This window comes from Crotalus tigris, unplaced genomic scaffold (assembly GCF_016545835.1).
Source record: "Crotalus tigris isolate CLP2741 ecotype Arizona unplaced genomic scaffold, ASM1654583v1 scf7180000018824.943158, whole genome shotgun sequence".
Classification (NCBI taxonomy): Eukaryota; Metazoa; Chordata; class Lepidosauria; order Squamata; family Viperidae; genus Crotalus; species Crotalus tigris.
Genome location: NW_024097214.1, coordinates 361,408 through 383,318, shown reverse-complemented (window position 1 = coordinate 383,318; position 21,911 = coordinate 361,408). Strand labels below are relative to the sequence as shown.

At 42.7% G+C, this 21,911-nt stretch overlaps 1 protein-coding gene across 4 annotated transcripts in view; it reads right to left on the bottom strand.

Annotated features, from left to right (window-relative positions):
* Positions 1–21,590, bottom strand: part of STAG1 (stromal antigen 1) — a 204,739-nt gene extending 183,149 nt beyond the window's left edge. The window contains exons 1-3 of one of the 4 annotated variants that reach the window (XM_039356365.1): positions 21,351–21,589; positions 3,562–3,652; positions 3,329–3,371 (exon numbers count right to left, since the gene is read on the bottom strand). The gene's annotated coding sequence lies outside the window, so the exon portion shown is untranslated. Of the gene's footprint in view, positions 1–3,328; positions 3,372–3,561; positions 3,653–21,350 lie in introns of all 4 variants that reach the window. The other 3 variants (XM_039356366.1, XM_039356367.1, XM_039356364.1) reach the window with 3 other exon arrangements.
* Between the last annotated feature and the right edge of the window lie 321 nt (positions 21,591–21,911).

The window sequence follows — 21,911 nt, the reverse complement described above, 5'->3', positions numbered from 1 at the left end:
CATGGTCACTTTCGCCCAAAGTTCCGGCAACTTCAACTCCATCTATCACTTCTTCTCTATTAGTTAGAATTAAGTCCAGTGTGACGTTACGTCTAGTTCCCTCATCCACCTTTTAGATGACAAAGTTGTCAGCTAGGTTGGTCAGGAATCTATTTGATCGCCCACTCGTTGAAGAGTTCGTCTCCCAGTTGATATCTGGATAGTTGAAGTCTCCCATTACTACTGTGATATGCTTCCTACATACATTTGTTAACCGGTTGGTTTTGGGTTCTAGAGAGTCTAAAGATTGGTCACCCTCCCCCCTCAATTTTAGTTTAAAGCCCTCCTGATGAGTTGGGCCAGTCTTTTTCCGAGTACATTTTCCCATTTTCGTGAGGTGCAGCCCATCCCTTGCCAAGAGTTCTTCACGTAGGAAATGCAGTCCATGACCCAAGAAACCAAAGTTTTCTTGGCGACATGTTTCCTTTAAGGATTCTTCCTATGGTAAAAATGGGTATTTTGATGGGTTATATTTGTGTAAACTTAAAAGGCAGGTCGATGGAATAAATATAGGATGCTGATAAAATCAAGAGATAATGTGCATTACTGGGCTTCAGTTTATATACAAAATTGCAATGTTGAATGAAAGTGCAAAGAGTACAGTTTTATGATTGGCTTTCTAATCTTGGGGGCATTCTGTGCATGTTCTTTTGTCTCTCTGAAGCTATTCAGGATGCCTTTAGAGATCGATCTTAATATTCAAAGACAATTTTAATAAATAGGAAAAAATGGCATATGGTGTATATGTGCATGCAAGCAAATTCAGTAAATTAACTACATTATGTATCTCTTCCCCCCCCCCAAAAAAAAGTTGTTTATGCTGCAAATGGCCCTTGCTTAGCAACACCAACTGGGACTGGCAACTCTAACCAAGACTAGTTAAGTAGAAAATCATGTCACCATGATGGGCTTACAATCTTACTTCCCTTCAGTTAAGCAAAGTGATATAGTTTCTAAGCTAAAAAATGTGACCTGAACATATTTTACTTCTGCTTCTGTATCAACTCTGCTTATTATAAGCCAGCTGCAAAGCACATAAATAGCAACCATATGACTATGAGATATTGCAATAGTTGTAAAAGCGAGGATTGCAAAATTATTTTTTTTGACATCATTGTAACTTAAAATGGCTGTTGCACGAGGCAGTTGATAAATGACAATTGCTAGTATGTCTTATGGATCTTTTGACAGAATGGGGTTTTTTTTAACAAAGCAAAGGCTAGGTTATTTAGTTAACCTTTCATGTTAACTGCATTTCCTTCTATCCAATTATTTCTGATGGTTTCAAAGCACAATTTCAAATTCAAAGGGTTCTCGCCAATTCAATTATGATGTGTTGTACAATCTGATGTATTGTATGAACTCTCCATGTTCTTCTACATTCCTGGTGAGCTCCCTGAGACATGTTTGAACTTGTCACTTTGGCCTTTTTCCTGCAAATTTTCTGTTCTTTGGGGGCTTCAAGAGTTAAAAGAAGGATATGGATGGATATGTATTTGAAATATAATTTTTGTTGTTGTTGTTGACTGCTTCTGCATGTTTCAGAATGCACGTTACCAGCCAGGGAAATTTTTTTGTGTTTCTCTAGCAAGGCCTTTCTCTTGGACAGCAGGGCTTAATTCTTTGTTGTTGTTGTTGTTAATGTTCTCATTCTGTCAGTGCCAGTTTGCGGAAAAACAAGGAAGCTATGCAAAATCTGTTTGTTGAACAAAAAGGAAGTACTGGGGGAAAATATTCAATGTTGCTGACTGCTGGGCAACTTACATTAAGAGACTAGCCTCAAATCATTTTTTTCCTGAAATCCCATTTGTGTCAACAATGTAAGATTCATTTTCTGCCTGTGGGACTTTCAAATAGCTTGTCCTAGGAGATCAGCATTTGCATCTTAAAAGAATCTATAGCCCAATATCTCATATTTTCAGCTAACATTTCTTCACAAGGAAAAGGATACTAGACTTCCAGCACAGGAAACAAATTGTTGTTTCAATATAGTTTCACTAATAGCAAGAAACAATTTGGCTTGTGAGAGAGTGAGCCTACCACTGGCCTTCAGAGTTGCCGCCATTGAAACCATGCAATACAGGTGATGAACAGGGAGCAAGCAGCACGATGCAGCACAACGCACAACCCAAGTGGCAGGTGGAGGAGGCTGCCGGCGCTGGCAGGTAATCTATGGGGTGGGTCCGCTGGAAGCTGGATGGAAAGCCCCTCCAGCAGAGGCCATAGCTCATGCACATGGGCAGCGCTCTTTCACCATCACTCCCCCTGGTACCGAAACAGCAGAGTGAGTCCGGGTAAGGCAACTGAGCCTCCCCCGCCCATCATCTGTAGCATGGCAGTCCGGCTTGGGAGTAGAGTGAAAGAGAAGAGGCAGGTGGGCCATTGAACAGGTGGGGGGAGGTTGCCGAATGGGGAGTGGCCTGGCTGCAGGGGCCCTGAAGTGGGTGCAAGGTGCGTGGGGCAGCTTCACCCCCACCTACCTTGCGGCAGTGGTGCGACGCGCACTCTCCTGCTCCATTGCGATCGCAAGCAACCAGACGGTAGAACGGAGTATCAGAAATCCCCCAAAAATAAGCCCTATGTGTCTTTTGATAAAAAAATAATAATCAGATCTTATTTTGGGGGAAATACAGTAGTAGCATATAATTAAAAGATTTTGTTTGGTCTGGAAGTGTTTTTTTTTTAATTCAGATACCAAAAAATAATTTCACTATTTACTTATTTACTAACATAGTAATTTAACGTGTATAATCTTCCTATCAAAAGATAATACCATAAAACAATTCCACCATTTAATTATTTCTCCACCATTCATATATACACAGTATCTTTTTAATAATTTTTTCTCTTTTAGTAGCATTCTACGCCAAAATTTAAGACATTTGATTTCTGTTCCACAAGTAGATTGTCATTATTTTTGCACTTCTAAATCTACATTTCTAATGCATTTTTGAAGTACATAAGAGGTACAATTGTATCACTTGTATTCAAATCATTATTTTATATTTTGCACATTTCTTTCATGTTTGACTAAATTTGAAAGATGGATTCCCATCCAAACAAAAGCCTTCCCTTCTTCACATATCCACATCAAACTTTTTTTTCCAAATAAGACACAATATCTGGACATATAAACTGAGTTCACATAGTTAAAATTATGGTTCATAAATCCCACAATACTTGAAACTAAAATCAAATAAATCATACATATTGAGGATTAGCTTAATATTCATTAAAGTTCTGATTATCATACTTAAATCCCTATATAGTACAGCGTCAGGTTACTTACAGGGCCCTGAGGGTTAGATAGGGTGGTAATTGTGTTGAGTGACCTAGAATCATGATATAAAATAAGTGGTCATATAAGTTCTATAAATAATAAGAAATATATGAATGCAATACGACAATGCAAACCAACTACCTAAAGCTTAATTAGTTTCACTTTTGCTTCAAGTTACTTGTTCAATAACACTTACAGTAATAAACACAGGCTACCAAAATGGTGTTTCAAATATAACACACCTTGATCTCACTCATCATGTTCTCATTGCGGCACATGCTTCCACACTGCTCAAAATGATTTGCTGTAACTTCTATTCTACCCGATTTTAATCTATAAAAGAAAATAACACCTTCAATAAACAAATATTAACCTTTCTTAAAAGTGGACCCCAGATCTGATTAAAGATTTGGTTCAATATTTTGAATTGTAACAGGACCCATTTGGCTAAAATGTAATAGTCCACAGACAAAACTAAGACCTTCTTGGTCCTATAGGGATTCTCCAGTTTAAGGAAGGAGCGTTGGCTTACCTGAACGCCTGTTCTCAGCATGATGATGAAGAATCCACCAATGGGTTATTTCAGTCCTCCTGCCCAATCAGACCAAGTTGTCAAATTGTCACGCCTCATTATCTGGGACCTCCCAGTTTTCATCGATGGCGTAGGCAATGACAACAATTCGACATGATGACTCAAAAGCAGGTATTAAAAGAAATTAACATAACAAGTATCTTACCCGGACCTGACTGACACCTAATAGGGGAGGGCGTGGATTCTTCATCATCATGCTGAGAACAGGTGTTCAGGTAAGCCAACGCTCCTTCTCCAGCATGATGACTGAAGAATCCACCAATGGGACATACCAAAGCATCCGGAGTCCCTAAGGATGGGAGTCAGTTGGGGCCGGACCCCCAGATGGTGTGACTACTTGTTGTAAAATACGCCTACCAAAAGCAGCCTCAGCCGACGCAAATTTGTCTAAACGGTAATGTCTAATGAAAGGTGATGGCGAAGACCGTGTTGCCGCCCTGCAAATGTCCTCAATGGACGCCTGGGTTGCCCACACCGCAGTTGTGGCAGCACTGCGGGTGGAGTGAGCCATCACACGAGGAGGAACAGGCAAGGCAAGTGAGACGTAGGCGCTTGTAATACAGGTCCTGATCCACCTATCTATGGTGGAAGCTGACACCTTTTGACCTATCGAAGAAGGCTGAAAGGACACAAACAGGGCTTCAGACTTACGGAAAGGCGCCGTGCACTTGATATAACGTCGTAAGGCTCTCCTTACATCCAGAGTGTGCCAACGCCGTTCCAATTCATGTGATGGGTGAGGGCAGAAATTTGGAAGGATGACCTCCTGTGCTCTATGGAAAACCGTATTAACCTTTGGGATGAATGGTCTAGCCTGCGAACCACCCTGTCCCCATGAAATGTGCACAGATCCTCCCTAACCGACAAGACAGCTAATTCTGAAACGCACCTAGCCGAGGTAATAGCAATCAGGAAGGAGACCTTGAGTGACAAGTGTCGCAAAGAGCACGTTTTGAGTGGTTCAAAGGAAGATGAGGTTAGTGCCTGAAGAACTCGAAGTAAGTCCCAGGAGCGATACCTATGAATCACAGGCGGTCTACTATTAGTGACTCCTTTGAGGAAGGCCCGGATAGCAGGATGCCTTGATAAAGACCCTGAGGAATCCCATGAGATTACCGAGGAAAGTGCGGCTAACTGTCTGCGTAAAGTGTTGAGTGCCAGTCCTTTATTGACGCCCTCCATTAAATATTTCAGTACCCTGGGAATAGTCACCTGTGATAGACTTACGTAATTCTTGTCGCACCATCGACAGAAAGTCTTCCATGTATGGTCATAAATGCGGTTCGTTGCCGGTCTCCTGGCCGTCTAGATCATAGCGATCACCTCCGCCAAATAAGTCTCCCTAGTCAGGGTGCGGCGTTCAAGTGCCAGGCGGTCAATTGAAGCCACTGGGAATCTGGATGTTGGAGATCCCCCTGTGTCAGCCATATTTGGTTGTCGGGAATCCTCCACGGAGCTGAGAATGAAAGACTCACCAGGTCCGCGAACGAAGGTCTCCTGGGCCAGTAAGGAGTGATGAAGACCACTTCCGCCTGCTCCTCCAGGATCTTCCTGATTACTGCTGGAAGCAGAGGCAATGGGGGAAAGGCATACAACAAACCTTGTGGACACTTGCTGCGCAGCGCATCCGTCCCCTCTGCTCCCCGGGAGGGGAACCGAGAAAAGAATCTGGGCAGCTGAGCATTCCCCGGGGAGGCAAACAGGTCCACGATCGGACGACCAAATCTATCCGATATCTCCCTGAAGATATCTGGATGTAACATCCACTCCGAATGATCCACTATCGACCTGCTGAGAAAGTCTGCCTATTGATTTGCCTCTCCCGAGATATGCTCAGCCCTGATGGAGAGCAGATGTTTCTCTGCCCATGAGCTCAATGCTCGAGCCTCCATCATAAGAGATTTGGACCGGGTGCCCCCTTGCCAATTCACGTGAGCTTTTGCAGCCACGTTGTCTGTTCGGACCAGTACATGCTGGCCCGACTACAGCGTGGAATTTTTGGAGAGCTAGATGTATCGCCCTGAGCTCTAACCAGTTTATACTGTGTTTGAGGTCTGTTTGTGACCAGTGACCTTGAGCTATCTGGGATTGGAGATGAGGCCCCCAACCAAAGAGACTCACGTCCGTGGTCACCTGAACTCGACTGGGCTCCTTGAACAGGGTCCCCTTGTGAATAGCTGATGAAGTCCACCAGCCGAGTGAGAGACGTACCTGATGAGGAATCCTGACCAACTGATTGGATGTACTGGTATGCTGTTTCTGATACGGAAGCAGGAACCACTGCAGGTCCCTGGCATGTAGCCGGGCCCACAGCACTATTGCTATGCATATTAGCTTGCCCAGGAGTTGAGAAAGCATAGCCAATGACACAGCCCTGTCTCTGCTCACCCTGCGTGCCAGGTCTCTGATGCTCTTGCGCCTCTCCTCTGACAAGTACACGAGGCACGAGTCCATGTCTATCACCGCTCCCAGATGAAGCAGGCGGGTAGAGGGAGTCATCTGGCTCTTTTTGAAATTTATCAGGAAGCCGTGGTTCTGCAGGGTCTTTATGGTGAGGGCCAAATCCGACTGGGCGGCTGAGACTGACAAGGATTGGATCAGAATGTCGTCCAGATAACACTGGACCCGTACTGGAACCAGCCTTAAGTGAGCTGCCAATACTGCCAGGATTTTGGTAAAGACCCTGGGGGCCGAGGAGAGGCCAAACGGAAGGGCTCTGTATTGAAAGTGTCGGTTGAGGTAACAGAATCGCAGGTACCTGCGATGATCCGGGAGGATAGGAATGTGTAGGTATGCCTCCTTTAGATCTACTGAGGTCAATAGATCTCCCCGCCTGATGCTAGTTAAAATGGAATGTAACATTTGCATTTTGAACCTCTTGTATTGAAGGTGAAGGTTCAGTCCCTTGAGATCGAGAATTGCCCTCTATCCCCCAGAGGATTTTGGGACTACAAACAGGATGGAGTAATACCTCAGCCCCGCCTGGGTCGGGGGAACCTCCTCTATTGCCTTGATGGTGAGAAAGCGTTGGATAGCATCTTCCATGAGCCTTCTCTTTACAGGGTTTCTCATGGCTGGGCAAGACACGAAGTGATCTAATGGCATGGATTTGAACTCCAGGGACAGGCCTTCTCTGATAGTGCGCAGAATCCAGATGTCCGTGGTCATGTTTTCCCATTGGCATATGAAGAGAGTGAGTCTGCCGCCAATGGGAGGGGTTGCTTCTGAGTCATTTTCTGCGACGGAAGGGGAGACCTCCTCTGCCACGAAAGGAACGTTTAGTTTGTGGCTAGTACTTGGTTCTGTCCCTGTAACCGGCCCTATCAAATGTGCGCTCAGGCTTAGGAGCTGGTGGCCGGTATGGTTGCGCAGACTCTGTTGCGGCCCCAGTCCGAAAGAACTGTCGGCGATTGTAAGGGAGGAATTGTCTGGTAGTTCTCCTTGCTACATGAGAAATTACCTTTTGTTTCTGTTTGTTCTCAATTAGATATGGCGTTAGGGGCTCCCCAAATAATCTACCACCCGTGAGGGGGGCTGTGGCTGCGCGCCACTTATGTTTGCTTTCGGCTCTCCAGTTTTTTGGCCACAGCAGCCTCCTAGTGACTACGCTGGAAGCCATTGCTCGGGCTGAATGTTTGGCCGAATACAGGGAGACATCCTCATATATTCGGATGTGGCTAATAATTTGGTCAAATCCTGATGGATCCTGGTTTCTTCCAGCAGAATTCTGTCCTGTAACTGACAAAGCCAGGTAATAGAGATACTTGCAAAGAAGGAAGTGGCTGTTGCTGCCTTAGTTGCCCAGGCAGATACCAAATGTGCCTTGCGCAAGGCCATTTCGGATTTTTTACCTTCTGCCTTAAGGGCGTCCGATACATCTGGTGGGAGACTGGTCGAAATAGTGGGGCCAGAGATTCATCTACCTTTGGAACCTCTAAGAGGTCTGCTAAAGTCTTTGTCATGTCTACTATCTTGCGCTCAGTTGCACCTTAGTAGGCTAAGCTGTCCCTGAATATTTTTGAGGAATAATGGGGGACAGGGAATTTTGAGGTATTTGACTACTGGTTCTGCAAACAGTGGATTAGTTTCCTAATCAGAGGAAGGTTGAGGGGTTGGGACTTGGTGGGAGAAAAGCTTACTCGCTTCACAGACTCTGCGCGGCAAGGCAGGAAAAAGTGAAGCATTGAACAGCTCTGACATAGGCTGAGATTCATAAGTGGGTTCCTCGAAATCCGACCAACCGTCCTTACCTCCCTCATAATTTGAAACATTACAGTCGGAATCAGGAGAATGGGATGGGGAGACCATACCTGACCGATCCAGTGAAGAACGTGTGGTGATTGTTGTTGGTGCAGAAGAAGGCCCCGGAATGGGAGACGCCTGCAGGTGACCCGCTGACGCCATGGCTTGGAATACAGTATGTGATATCCACTCTCGGAGCTGGCCAGAGAAAGACTGCTCGAGTGGAGGCCTTAACCTTGCAGCAGGTGGTGCGATAGCAGCGGTGGGTGCTGCTGACGGGCCGGGCAAATTAAGGTCCTCCCCAAACAGAGGTGGTCCTACCTGACCAAAGCTTTGTGTCGGGACCTGCTGATTCACATTCTCAGGCGACCAAGCTCTCGAAGTGGACGGTTGAGGCGCTCCCGTGTCAGGTGGTGTGGGGCTCGAAAGTTCAAGACCTCTTTCAGCAGACAAGCGCTGGGCCCGGGAGAATTGCTTCTCCAGGGCTCTGTGTGTACGGTCAGCTTGCCTGTCGCTTGCCGTGCCAGCCCTCCTGCCATGCGTAGATTTGGATTTGGCCTTACCTGAAGTTGCCTCTGGTGCCAGCTCAGCTTGGATGGGGGTGATGTCCGTGTCCAAAGGATGTGGCTCAGTGTTTTCTGCCATTTCCATCAAGATGCAACCCAAAGGTGACTTTGGGTGACTCGGTCTGCAAGGGACGTCAGAGACCCCCGTGAAGGGGGACGGACTTCACGTGGATTGTCGTGAGTCGGCCCACTGGCTAACCTGAACTCACGCTTGGCGCAGAAGTGCCCATCACTCCGCAATGGTTGGTGGTGAAATCACACGTGTCCCACAATAGTGGCAATAGTCAGGATCGTGAAGCAACCACAAGATGCAGAGGAGCAGACAGGCAATATGGCGAACAGGCCTGAAGGACCGGCGCTGCTACTGAATCCACACTCTTGTGGTAACAGCTGTCTCCAATAGGGAGGTAGTTTCTGAAATACTAAGACTCAAAATGAAATTAATACAAATGATGTCAACGTATGAAAGTTCTGTGAACTATGCTAAACAAGCCTTTTTTTTTACTCACACAAAATGGTGTCCTAGCCCAAGTGTGAAAAGCGCGTTGCCCAGAGGAAATATGTCCCCAAAATGGCGGATGTTCTAGGTTCCGTGAGGAAGAAGGGGGGGGGAGGAACGGGAAGAGTCGACTAAGTTTAGTCTCCAATACAGTCCAAATAGCTAAAATCCAATGGGGCTAAATTCGAGGCTTTCTACCTATTCAGGGAATTGAGTGGAAACTGAGCCTAACAATTGTTAGGCATGAAAACGCTCACCGCCGCACCGCGAGGCTCCCACCTCTTCAGTGGCAGTCACAAGCAATCAGAAGTAATCAAAAAGAGATTTTCCCCGTCGCTGGCTCTAGCAAGCCCCTCAAAGATGTTTCAGTAAATCAAACTTTCGTCAAAAGGATGTTCCGCGGATCCAAAATGGCGGCCACTATAAGGATCCCTGACTGAGCCCGGTCATAGGAGAAGCCACGAGGCTTCAAAATGGCGACCACCAGACGAAAGACAACACTAGGAAGGTGAACAAGTGATCCCCCTATAACCTGCATGAAGGGCAACTCTCCCCACTTCTTTCAGAAAGAAATCTTGGAATGATTCAGCAAACTGCTGGATTGGGAAAAGGGAAAGAAACCCCCCCCCCAGTCCTGGAGAGGAGTCCTACCCTATCCCTGAAGGTAGAGAAAATTAAACCAGAAGTTCCAGAAGGAAAATAATTTCTACTAATTCTCCTAATCTTAAGAATCCACCAATGAATCTGTAAAATCTAGTCTGACCTGCTCCAAACGACAGTCAAGATATCACATCTTCATGGATGAAAGACCAAGATGAAAACTGGGAGGTCCCAGATGAGGAGGCGTGACAATTTGACAATTTGATCTGATTGGGCAGGAGGACTGAAATAACCCATTGGTGGATTCTTCAGTCATCATGCTGGAGAAAGTGAGACTTAATAATAATCAGAATAGAGCTGGAAGGGACCTTGGAGGTCTTCTAGTTCAGCTCAAGCAGGAGTCCCTATATCATTTCAGACAAGTGGCTGTCCAGTCTCTTTTTAAAAACCTTGAGTGATGAAGCACCCACAATCTCTGAAGGCAAGCTGTTCCACTGGTTAATTGGCCTCACTATTAGGAAGTTTCTTCCTAATTCCAGGTTGCTTCTCTTCTTGATTAGTTTCCATTCATTGTTTCTCATCTTGCCTTCTGGTGCTTTGGAAAATAAATTAACCCCCTCCTTGTGGCAGCTTCTCAAATACTAGAATACTGTTATCATATTACCTCCATTTCTTCTTTTCTTTAGACTAACCCAGTGGTTCTCCACCTTCCTAATGCCGCGACCCCCAACCATGTGGTTATAAGTCGAGGACTATCGGTATTTCCCTGCAGGCAGGGCAGGAGGAGGCACGAATGCTCTGCCTCCTCTCCTGCAGCTGGAGCACACGCTGGGCAGGCCAAGGGTGCACGCAGGCTGTCAACCAGCAACCGCCTTGGCCCGGGGGTGCTGCGCATGCGTGGTGCCACCCCCTGCGCCGGCCAAGGCATAGCTGGCAAGTGGCAGTGACGGCGCAGGCCGACCACCGTGAAGAGGGAGTAGCACAGCTAAGGAAAAGGGGGGAAAAGGCGGACTGTGTTTGGTGACCCCCATGAAATGGTCGTTCGACCCCAATGGGGTCGTGACCCACAGGTTGAGAACCGCTGGACTAGCCAAACCCAAGTCCTGCAGTTGTTCTTCATATGTTTTAGTTTCCAGGCCTTTAATTATCTTAGTTGCTCTTTGCACTTTTTCCAAAGTCTGAACATCTTTTTTATAATGTGATGACCAAAACTGGATGTAGTATTCTAAATGTGGCCTTACTAAGGCTTTATAAAGCAGTAATAATACTTCACGTGATTTTGATTCTATGTCTGTTTATATAACCAAGGATTGTATTAGCTTTTTAATGATACAGGCAAAAAAGAAAAAAGTAGGATTATTTACATAAATTGTGGTATCTATATAGTGAGGGTTAAAGAACAACATGTGGATCTTTCTCAGCCACAAATGTAGAAACCAGAAAGGTCTCCCCTGCTGTTTCATTGTATAAGAATGTTTCCTTATTATAAAAAAGCTCCTCTAAAAAATATCCTTTCTCTGTGTTCTAAGGCTGGGGCCTTTTGAGTCTAACTAGTGAATAGCTATTCAGTCATGGCTAAAAATGTCAGTTTTTTCTCATTAGCCCCTTCTCTGCAGGAACCAAGCTATCTAAAAAGCTGACTAGTTAGAAGTATACCATTGTATACAGATGGTTTTTTACCAGATGCCATCTTCTTTTTACGTTTCACTTAGATGTCAAATATTTCAAAGTCCCATCCATTTTAAGTCTTTAAAAACTGTTATTCAGTCTCATTTATTTGAATTTGCTGTAGCTTCTGTTACAAATAGAGATCCTATAAACCTTACAGCTCTGCCAAGCAGCGCTTATGATTTATCTTCTGAAAATTCAATATACTTATCTGACAAAATTAACTATGTTGGACAACCATAAATGACAGTCAGCTTGATGTACTGGTTAAGGTGCTGGTCTGGAAACCAAGAAACTGTCAACTATAATTTCTAGGTCTCCTTTAGGCATGAGAGCCAGATGGATAACATTGGATCACTATCTCTCAGCCCATCCCAACTCATAGGATGTTTGTTGTAGGGAAAATAGGAGGCAGAACTATTAGGTATGTTCACCACCTTGAATTAAATATAAAAAGGGGGATAAAATTATTATTAGTGGTAGTATTTAATATCTTTATTAAAATAGGAAGTGTTTAGAAATCAGTCTTACATCAACCAGACTATTAGCCTATATATTGTTTAAACCAGGCATGTCTAATGAGGCCCTAGACAGCTAGTAAAATGACCCCACAAGATAATAAAAAAGGAAGTTTGTTATTTATGTACTGTACATTAATTATGTTATATATTTTATATGTGGCCTGAGGCTGTGGGTTTGCAACAGGCTGCCTGGCTGCATCTTCTTGCTGAGCTACAGCTCAGGGGTTTCGTGCAGTTCCAGAGCCAAGATATGCCAAGAAGCACCTGAACCACTTTGAGGCAAGCAATCCCAGAGCTGCGCAAGCTTGGGGCTTAGAGGTACCAATCCCAGAATGGCTCCGGGTGGGGGCCCAAAGCTAACAACCAGTGGAATTTGGTTAACTCCAAAGGGGAGTGCTAGTGCAGTCACATGACACTGTGCTTTACAGCAACACTGTTTAGTGACAGATATCCTAGTCTCAATTATGGTGGTAAGGAAGAACTACTTGCATAATCCAAATAATGAACATTTACTTTCTATAGCCTGCAATGAATATGAGGTCCCTAGGATTTCAAACGTGGAACTTTTCAATACAGGTAATCCTCGACTTACAATCACATTTGGGACCAGAATTTTTCCTCAGCAAGGGAAAATTTCTCTAAGCAAGGCAGTTGAGTCACACCTGATTTTAGGACCTTTTTTGCCATGAATGTTAAGCAAATCAGATGCTTAGTGAAATCATGCTGTCATTAACCCAGCTTTCACCACTGAATTTAATTGTTGCAACTCAATTAAGTAGGTAGCAAATGGCAATTATATGACTTTAGGACACTGTAACCATTATAAATATTTGCTGGTTGCCAAGCACTCAAATGTTTATGTGACCATGGCAATGCTAAGACAATTTAAGTGCAAGGACTACTCTTAAAATACGTTTTTCCAGTGCGATTGTAACTTCTAACAATCAGTAATGGCTACAAAACTGGAGATTATTTCAGACTGCTTATTCACTGTCACTTAATTGCTCAATTAACCAACCATTAATTAAATGTTATTTTCCAAAAGTATATTTTTCATAGCTTTCACTTTAGAAAGAAAATGGTTGCTCTTCGAAATAGGATTTTTCAACTTCTCAGTAGTTAAAAAATAGTATAGCAAAGTGTTAAATCTAATATGAACTTATATGGATTTCTGAGCCACTACAGCTTAACCTTAACCACTTTCTCCAAATCAGGATTCATTTTCAGCATAGCATAGCACATACACCCACATCTCTCCCCTCCAATCCCTTCTTTTTAATTTGTTTTAATTTTTGTAATTCTAATCTGTTTTTATATTTACAATTGTTGGTTGTTTGGAAGTTTTATCTTGCTGTAAACCGCCCAGTCACTTTAAACTATGAGATGGGTGACAAATTTGATATAAATATCCAGCATTACCAGCGTTCAGATCACTTGTGGAAAATAAAGCAAGCATTTTTAAAGTTATAATGAATGGACATAAATTTAACTGAAGAAAGGGACAATTTTATATGTTAAATGACAAAATGTGAGCTATGAGTTATATAGAGGTGGGAGAACAGGGGGAATCAAATTCAAACTGTACTCAGATATCAAACTCTCTAGATGACTTTAACATACCTCTGGAAAATTGTTTTGTACTATTCTGCTTTTAGAACTGATGAAGCCCCATAAACCGAATCCTGAATTCTCTGAACAACATGAAATATAATTTTACTAAGTATTTTTATAAGTTAACTTGTAATTCATTACACTGTATGTGTATGACCAAACCTTCATTGGCTCCTGCAATACATATGCTTCAAGCAACTAAGAATTACAGTACATCAGGGCAAAGGTAAAGAACTTATGAACTTCCACTCCTATCTATTTCTATCAATCAGTGTTGCAGCAAAGCAAAGCTATACCAACATATCTGGGAAAAGGAAAGGGAGCTTGCATTAGGATTATTTGTCCTAAAAATAGTAGTATTCCATGCAACGTATTTATGACACATTTGTCAGAAAGACAAATTGATCTTTACTCTGTTCTACAACAGAAGTCCCCAACCTTTCTGGGTTGATGGCCTGAAGGGAAAGGGAGGGGCAGGCACCTTTATGTGTGCATGCATATACGGGGCCACAAGTGCACGAGTGCCGTAAACAGGGCCGCAAGCATGCGTGCACCACAAATAGAGCTGATAGTACCCATGCAACACTCAGGATGGGGCTAGCGCCCGCATGATACAAACAAGGCCACTAGTGCCCGTGCGAAACTCATGCGGTCCGGTGTCTAACATGCCATGGCCCAGTAGTGGGCTTGGCCTACAGGTTGGGAACCCCTGTTCTACAATATAGAAAAAATACAAAAAATTACTAGAACAATTGTCATGGATGATCAGCATATACTAATCACAAAGATTCCATAGAAATTCACAGAAATAAAAAGCAGTGAAGGAAAAATGATTGAGAATAGAATGACAATAAAAAAATACAGTTGTCCTTTTGAAAAATGCCTTTGAGACAACCATGACCTGGTTGACTGAAAATCTCCATAGACATTTAGCCATACACTTTGGGATGAATACCCTTAGAATGGTGAGTATGAATGGATTTCCGGAAAACTTGCACTGCAAAGAAATATAATCCTTCTGCCCCCTGCTTCTGTCAGAACTAATCCTTCCATTCTCTCTCACACACACACACACACACACACACACACACACACACCGTATCCAGTCAAAACTGATGAAGCTTCTTGAATGAGAAGCAAAATGTCTTCTTCAAGGGGGGAAAAACATAAACCAGTTGCCTTTTGAAAATGCACTTTTGAGGCAATCATGATCTGGATGGCTGAGACTTTCCATAGACATTTGCAGTTGTTAAGCAAATCCAATTTCCGATTTGAGTCAATTACTGGGACCACAGGTTTAATCTCCCAAGCTTTTGGGCTCATGCTGGAGCCCATTCTCAGGAAATTTCTTTCTACCAGAATATAGACATTCTGACACATTCTCATAGAGAGGTTCCCTGAGGATGGGCTCAAGCATAAGTCCAAAAGCTTGGAAGACCAAACCTTTGGTCTGGTGACCGACCCAGATTGGATCCTGCAACATTACCTGGGACATGTATATTTGCTTTCATTCGTAAAATCCAACTTCCCCCACTGAATTTGCTTATCAGAAGCCAGCTGGGAAGATTGCAAATGGCCATCACATAACCCAGATTCTACAACCGTCATAAATACGTGGTAGTTGCCAAACACCCAAATTTTGATCATGTGACCATGTGGATACTGCAACAAGCACAACTTTGAGAACCAGCCTCCTTGTTCAATGCCATTATAACTTTCAATGATTCCTGAATGAATTGTCACTAAGGATTACCTATAATCCATAAGCAGTATCTTCAGAGCAGAATAACAGATATTAACTGCTAATCCCCATCATTGGGAATTTCTATTTATGCATATTTTTAATATAAATGCAGCAGCCCAATTAATGTAACATTAAACAATTCAATTTATAAATTTCAATAAATGAATTCATAATAGCATACCCAAGAGAAAATCATACAAATTATGTTATGTCTTTGTGCAACACATGAATTCATGCTGCACTAATTTTAGTGTGTGTGTGTGTGTGTGATCTAGAAATTGCCTCCGCTTCTTTCTTATGCAAAAACCTTGAATTATATTCTCCCATAAATACTATGTTTATCATGACTGTGTATGCTGAGCTTGGGTATCATTTTGGACCTTGTACACAAACCTACTTTTCATAAAATCACCATTATTTTGTATATAGAAATTTTATATCCCAAGCCAGAGTACACTGAAACAGAGAGTTCAATGTGAAATCAAAGCATATTTATGGAACTTAATTTTCAACAACTTAACATCTGAGGCTAAAGACAACTTAAGGTCCCCCAAATATGTTAGATAAGCTGAAAACCACAGAACCCTGACCACTGGTAATGCAGGGTGAAGCATACAAGGCATCACAGTCCAAAACATCTGGAAGGAATGTGGTTGTTTTTCTTAACTTTTGGCCCAAAATTTACGTTTTTGTTAATCTTCCCTTAGAGAAATCATTTACATATAGAAATCTGAAGACCTGAAGGAAAAAAAATACTAAATCAGAAAGTATTTTTTTAAACCTATTTCCAAATGTGACAGTTTGGAAAATGTTACACTTTTCCCTCCTTACAAAGGTAGACTTCACATATTGACTGCCTTTTGCAGCAACTGTTCAAAGTTATGAAAAAAATAACTTTGAAATCAAGGCATGTATTTACAATCTTCACAATTTCCCTCAGCCACTTTATTGCCATTATAGTCTTTTTTCGTATTGTTAATATAAGTAATTTGTGTTTTTACACACACACAAATGATCTCAAAAATTATGTGATAAGATATAGAAATTTTACATTTCCATACTGTGCTACTGCCTTATATTTCCATTCAGAGGAATTTTGAAAATACTTTTAAAGTACTATAAAGAGTAAAAACAATTTTCTATATTATTAAAGTCAGAACTTGTCCTTAACTGAACCAATACAATTGTTCACACAACAGATTAAATTTTTAACTACAACACTAACACTAATCAACTGCTTTTTTATAACATATTAGCTCATGTTTTATGAATTCAGTAGAAATCTAAGACTTGTGTACAAAAGTTTAAAGGTTAATATTACATGCAGACTTGTCTATACACATATTTCATTTAACTTTCAATTTCATGCTATTGTTTTGCTATATGGTCAAACCTCTGTTTTCTCTTTACCCCTCCCACTTTCTCTTGATTATGTTCTCAGCCTGAATTGCTTCTCCTTTCAGAATTTCCTGGGTACTAAGGTCACTGCAGAGAATTTTGGGAATTAAAAACTGCATACTTGGATAAGGCTGAAAAAAGTGAAATGGCTAACAAAATGGGTGACTGGGTTATTGATACATATAAAAGAATTGTAAGAATTGCAAATCTAAATAACATATTATAAAGTGGTAATATTGGAATAATTACAAAAGGAGTATACTTTATAATCCCTGACTTTCGTTGCTATTTCTCTAGTTGAGAAAGTGAGGAGAAAAAAATGTGCAATCCACTATTAGTGAAAGAGTAATACATTCAACAAAACCAAAGTGCAACTTTTTGGCACAACTCAAGAAAAAGTTAAAATCATTCTAATTCATATGTAAAATTTCTTTTTTAAATGAATATATTTCAATTGGCATTGTAATGATTTTTTGTATCTTCAAGACAAATAATTAGTAACCACCATAAATTTTTCTTAGCCACCTCATTGATATCAAAAGAATACTGACACTAAGCCTAGACTAATTATTGAGTTATATTCCTGATGACCTATGGAATCCATTCAGTTTTCTTGGCAATAATATGGAAGTGGTTTGGCAACTCTTTCTTAAATGTGTACTGACTGACTATCCAGTAAGAAGCCCTAGAATTCAGGAGAGCACTATATTACAAACAATTCAGAAATTTCAGCTCAATATTACCACTCCTAGGAAGATGTAAAGCCAGTAATACATACCCTTGGATTTTGCTGTATGTCACTTCTCATCATCCATGGCTATAAACCACTATATTTTTGTAGTTTAAAAATACAGATAGTTCATGACTTACAACATTTTGTTCAGTGACCATTCAGTTATAATGGCACTGAAAAAAGTGACTTATGACCATTTTTCACACTTACAACCATTGCAGCATTCTCCATGGCCATGTGATCAAAATTCAGATGTTTGGTAACTGCCGTGTATTTATGACAGTTGCAGTTTCTCAGGGTCATGTGATCACCTTTTGTGACTTTCTGACAAGCAAAGTTAATGGGAAAACTAGATTCACTTAACAATCATGTTACTAACAACTGCAGACTCACTTAACAACTGTGGCAAGAAAGGTTGTAAAGTGGGGCAAATGCCACAACTGTCTTGCTTAGCAACAGAAATTAGGGGCTCAATTGTAGTCGTAAGTTGAGGACTACCTATATCAATGGTGGTGAACCTATGGCACACATGCCAGAGGCGGCACTCAGAGCCGCCTCCCCCTACCGCCCCCTCCTCCCCCCATCGCCCCCTCACCAGCAGTCCCACCACAGGAGAGTTGCCCCTGGGCGTGGCCCATGTGGAACAGCGCAGCCAAGGACATGGCAGCCGGGCAGCAGGGACAAGATTCCACACACACTCTGTCGCACGCAGATGATGCTGCGGAGCGTGGGCAGAGGGTATGACCTCCATGGCGCTGCAGGGCTGCATGGCCAATCTGCTGCAGTGGGCTGTGGAGGTGGTGGGTGGCCCTGTGGGCGGGCAGGATGGGGTCGGAGCAGGGGGCGGGCGGGTGCAGAGCAAGGACAGGCTGGGAGCGGGGTGATTTTTGGCCACTCTAAAAGTTGAAATCACTGACCTATATCTACAAATGTACTGCTGAAAACTAGACTTAGTTTATTTTTTCACATTATAACAATTTTACAAAACTAAGCTTCTCAATTTATTTTTCTTGTTTACAACAATTTTCTCTCTCTCTCTCTCTGTGTGTGTGTGTGTGTGTGTGTGTGTATGTGTGTGTGTAATGCTTAAAGCACTTTGCAATTAAATAACTTGAAGAATTACCTGCATTTAAGGCAGGGGTAGGGAACCTTGGCTCTTTTATGCCTTGTGGACTTCAACTCCTAGAATTCCCGAGTTAGCATGGCTGGTTCAGGTATTCTGGGTATTGAAGTTCACAAGTCATAAAAGAGCCAAGGTTCCCTATCCCTGATCTAAGGGATTCTGCCTAGACCAGTGGTTCTCAACCTTTCTAATGCCGCGACCCCATAATACAGTTCTCCATGTTGTGGTGACCCCCAACCACTTATACATCATCAGGTGCCAGGGGCATGGCCAAAGAAAAGGGGAAAAAATGGCGGACAGCCTTGTTTGGCGACCCCCGTGAAATGGTCATTCGACCCCAAATGGGGTCCCGACCCACAGGTTGAGAACCATTGGCCTAGACCTTAAAATCAATTTCAAAGAACCGTCTCTCTTTTAATAGTGGTTTCTTTATTCCTAGAATATTTTCCCCAAGCATAGAATTATTTTCCCAAGGATCTATTATAAACTCATTCTTTATGGGATGTTTTAAAATTGAGCACCAATGCTTGTTTGCTTTATTTAGAATTTTGCTAAAAGGTTTTATACTAACAGCTAATAATCCTATCAGCTTTTCAAATTTTTATAGCTATCTTAATGTTTTTAAAATTACCAGACGTAAGCCACCTTATGAGGACTTTATTGCCACAAATAGGATATTTTAACAACACATAATTTTAACAACACATCCTATGCTTACCTACTTGCAAATTAGTCTTATTAATCAGAATCTCCAATGCTACTGAGATAACATTTAAATAACTTATATTTAAATAACTGCTATATTTTAAATTATCAACAACTAAGAAAATAACTAAAAGTCAATCATGTTTAGTTCAATAACTTACTTTCCTAAAACAGGCAAGCAACACTGTTTTGCAGATTAAATTTATTATTCATCCTGTATCCTTGAAGTCATCACACCATAACATGAGAAGTTAAAATTTATTATTCCAAAGTGAAAAGCTAGTCTTCCAAGAAAATTAAGTCAAGATGGAACAAAATTATTCCAATTATTATGTAAACAATTTGCATGTTACTACTATTTAGGTATATAGTATTTGTTTTAGTTATATGACTCTAATGGAAGCGTATTAATTCTTACGCTTTTCAGTGTAATCTCACTAATTGCTACTCACAATAATACTGTCACAAGCAATGTGTTTTTGAAAAATACTGAGCTATTATTAATAGTATTCAACCATTTAGTTTTTGGAAAAAATATCACTTACATCTGCTCTTTTATTTTTGTCAAAACTTTGGAAAACTTAGCCATATGATGTGAATAACTTGAGGGAAATAACTTCACTATCTCCTAGGCTCATAAATTAAAACTACAATAAAGGTTATCCAAAAATTGCTTATCAAAATAATTTCAGACAATATCTACCAGTTATGTATCTGATTAAAACATGATTAAGAAATCTCTGGAACAAATTTCTTGAATCATAATTCCCATTTAATCTCACCCAGGGCTATGGTGTTCATGTAAAAGGTTGTCTTGTGTACATAAACAACCAAAGGGACATATGCTCCTCACACCTGCATTTAAAAAAAATATTTAGAATATATATTAAAGATCTTGAAAACAAAGTTTCTTCAATCAGCTTCTTGTCTGATCAGCTTTTCTCAGTCTTGTGCAATATTAAAAATGGTATCCTGTAGTTATCACTTAAGGGATAGAATTGTTTTTCTTCCTACAACTTGTACTACTGTTGTTGATAGGATTCATTTATTGCTAGCTATCTCTGTTAATTATCATACATTTTACTATGGTGCCTGTACGAGAATTTAAGAACAGTCTTAAATAGTCAAAAAGAGTCACAGTATATAGTACGAAAGCCCCAAGCACAAAACTTCAGACACTTTTTGTCATAGCCACTGAGCAAGCACTCATTTCTCAAAACATTCAGGAACTCTCACTTTGCTAGGATCAACTCACTGCCTGTTATAACGATTTGTCCCTAAAGCATTAAAAAACTAATGCCTCCAACCTTTTCCCCTGGCCACAATCCCATCTGAGAGCTATTACTTCCAAACTCAAAATCTCAGTCTTAACAGTTAAGGTAACTCAAACTCCGTCAGCCAGCCAAGGGTCACCGCCACCCCGAATGGTCTCCCGCTTTCCGCCTTTCCTCGGCACGGTGATGCTTTCATGTTTATGGCAAAAAACAAATGGAGCCGCCGATTTATTTGGTCGCCCCCGAGTACCCCACTATTTGGTAACCCCTCCTTCCCACCACCGCCAACACTACATAAGGCGGGGAGGGAGCGAAGATGGCACAGTCGTCCCTTTCGCTCAGCGCCGCCGCCCGGCCAAGACTAAGCAAGAAATGAACACTCGGGCGAAGGCAGGCCCTGCATGGGGGCGGGCACACAGCAGCGGGCTCCCGGCCCAGAAGAGGTGCCGCCGGGGCCAGCGAGGCGAGGCAGCTCGTGGGGCCGCCGCCCTTCCATTGTCGCCCGGGTCCACGGGGAAGTAAAAGGGCAGGGCCAGGGAGGGAACGGAGCTGCCGAGGAGCGGTCTCCTCAGGCGAGAGCCGCCCGGCCGACGGTTCCCTCCCTCCTCCACCTGACTCCCGCCCGCTGGCCCGGCTCGAATGTGTGAACAAGGGAGCGAGAGAGAGAGGGCCCGCTGCCCCCGCCCCTCACGCCTCCATCTTGGATCTCAGCCTCGGAGCCCTCCCCCTCCCTCCGCCCGTGTTAACTCTTTTACCTCAGCTGAGGCAGCGCCCCCGGGAATCCTACGGTGCCACGGGAGATGGGTCCAGGCGGGCCGGGGCCAAGCCGGGCCGGAACGAACAGGCGGTGGTGCTGGGGGCCGCACCTCAGTAGAGCTGCAATCCTAAACCGCCATCTGGCGGCATTTCCTACCCGCCAATGGCGCAGCCGCCGCCACCGCCAACCAAACCCAGCGCGCCTCCTGCCGACCGCGTCCAAATACTACATACTGGAGCCCCGCCCGTCACAAAAGGCGCCCAAAACAGCTTTCGCGCGAAAATAGACGCGCAAGCGCAATTCTTTTCTGTCCCCAAGCACTCACCGTACACCTTTTATCTGCGCGCGCAACAACTCGACCTTTGGACGGAAGTGGTTTACGTGACACTTCTGTTCTTCCAGGGGCAGCTTTTTGTTTCGCCATTTTTTTTGTTGATTTTTGGTTAATTGACGCGCGAGCGAAAGCTTTCCCTTGTAATTTTTATGCTTTGTTGTCATTCACTAGGTCAACCGCAGAGGGAGCTATAAGCTTAATGACCTCAAAACCAGAAGATAACTT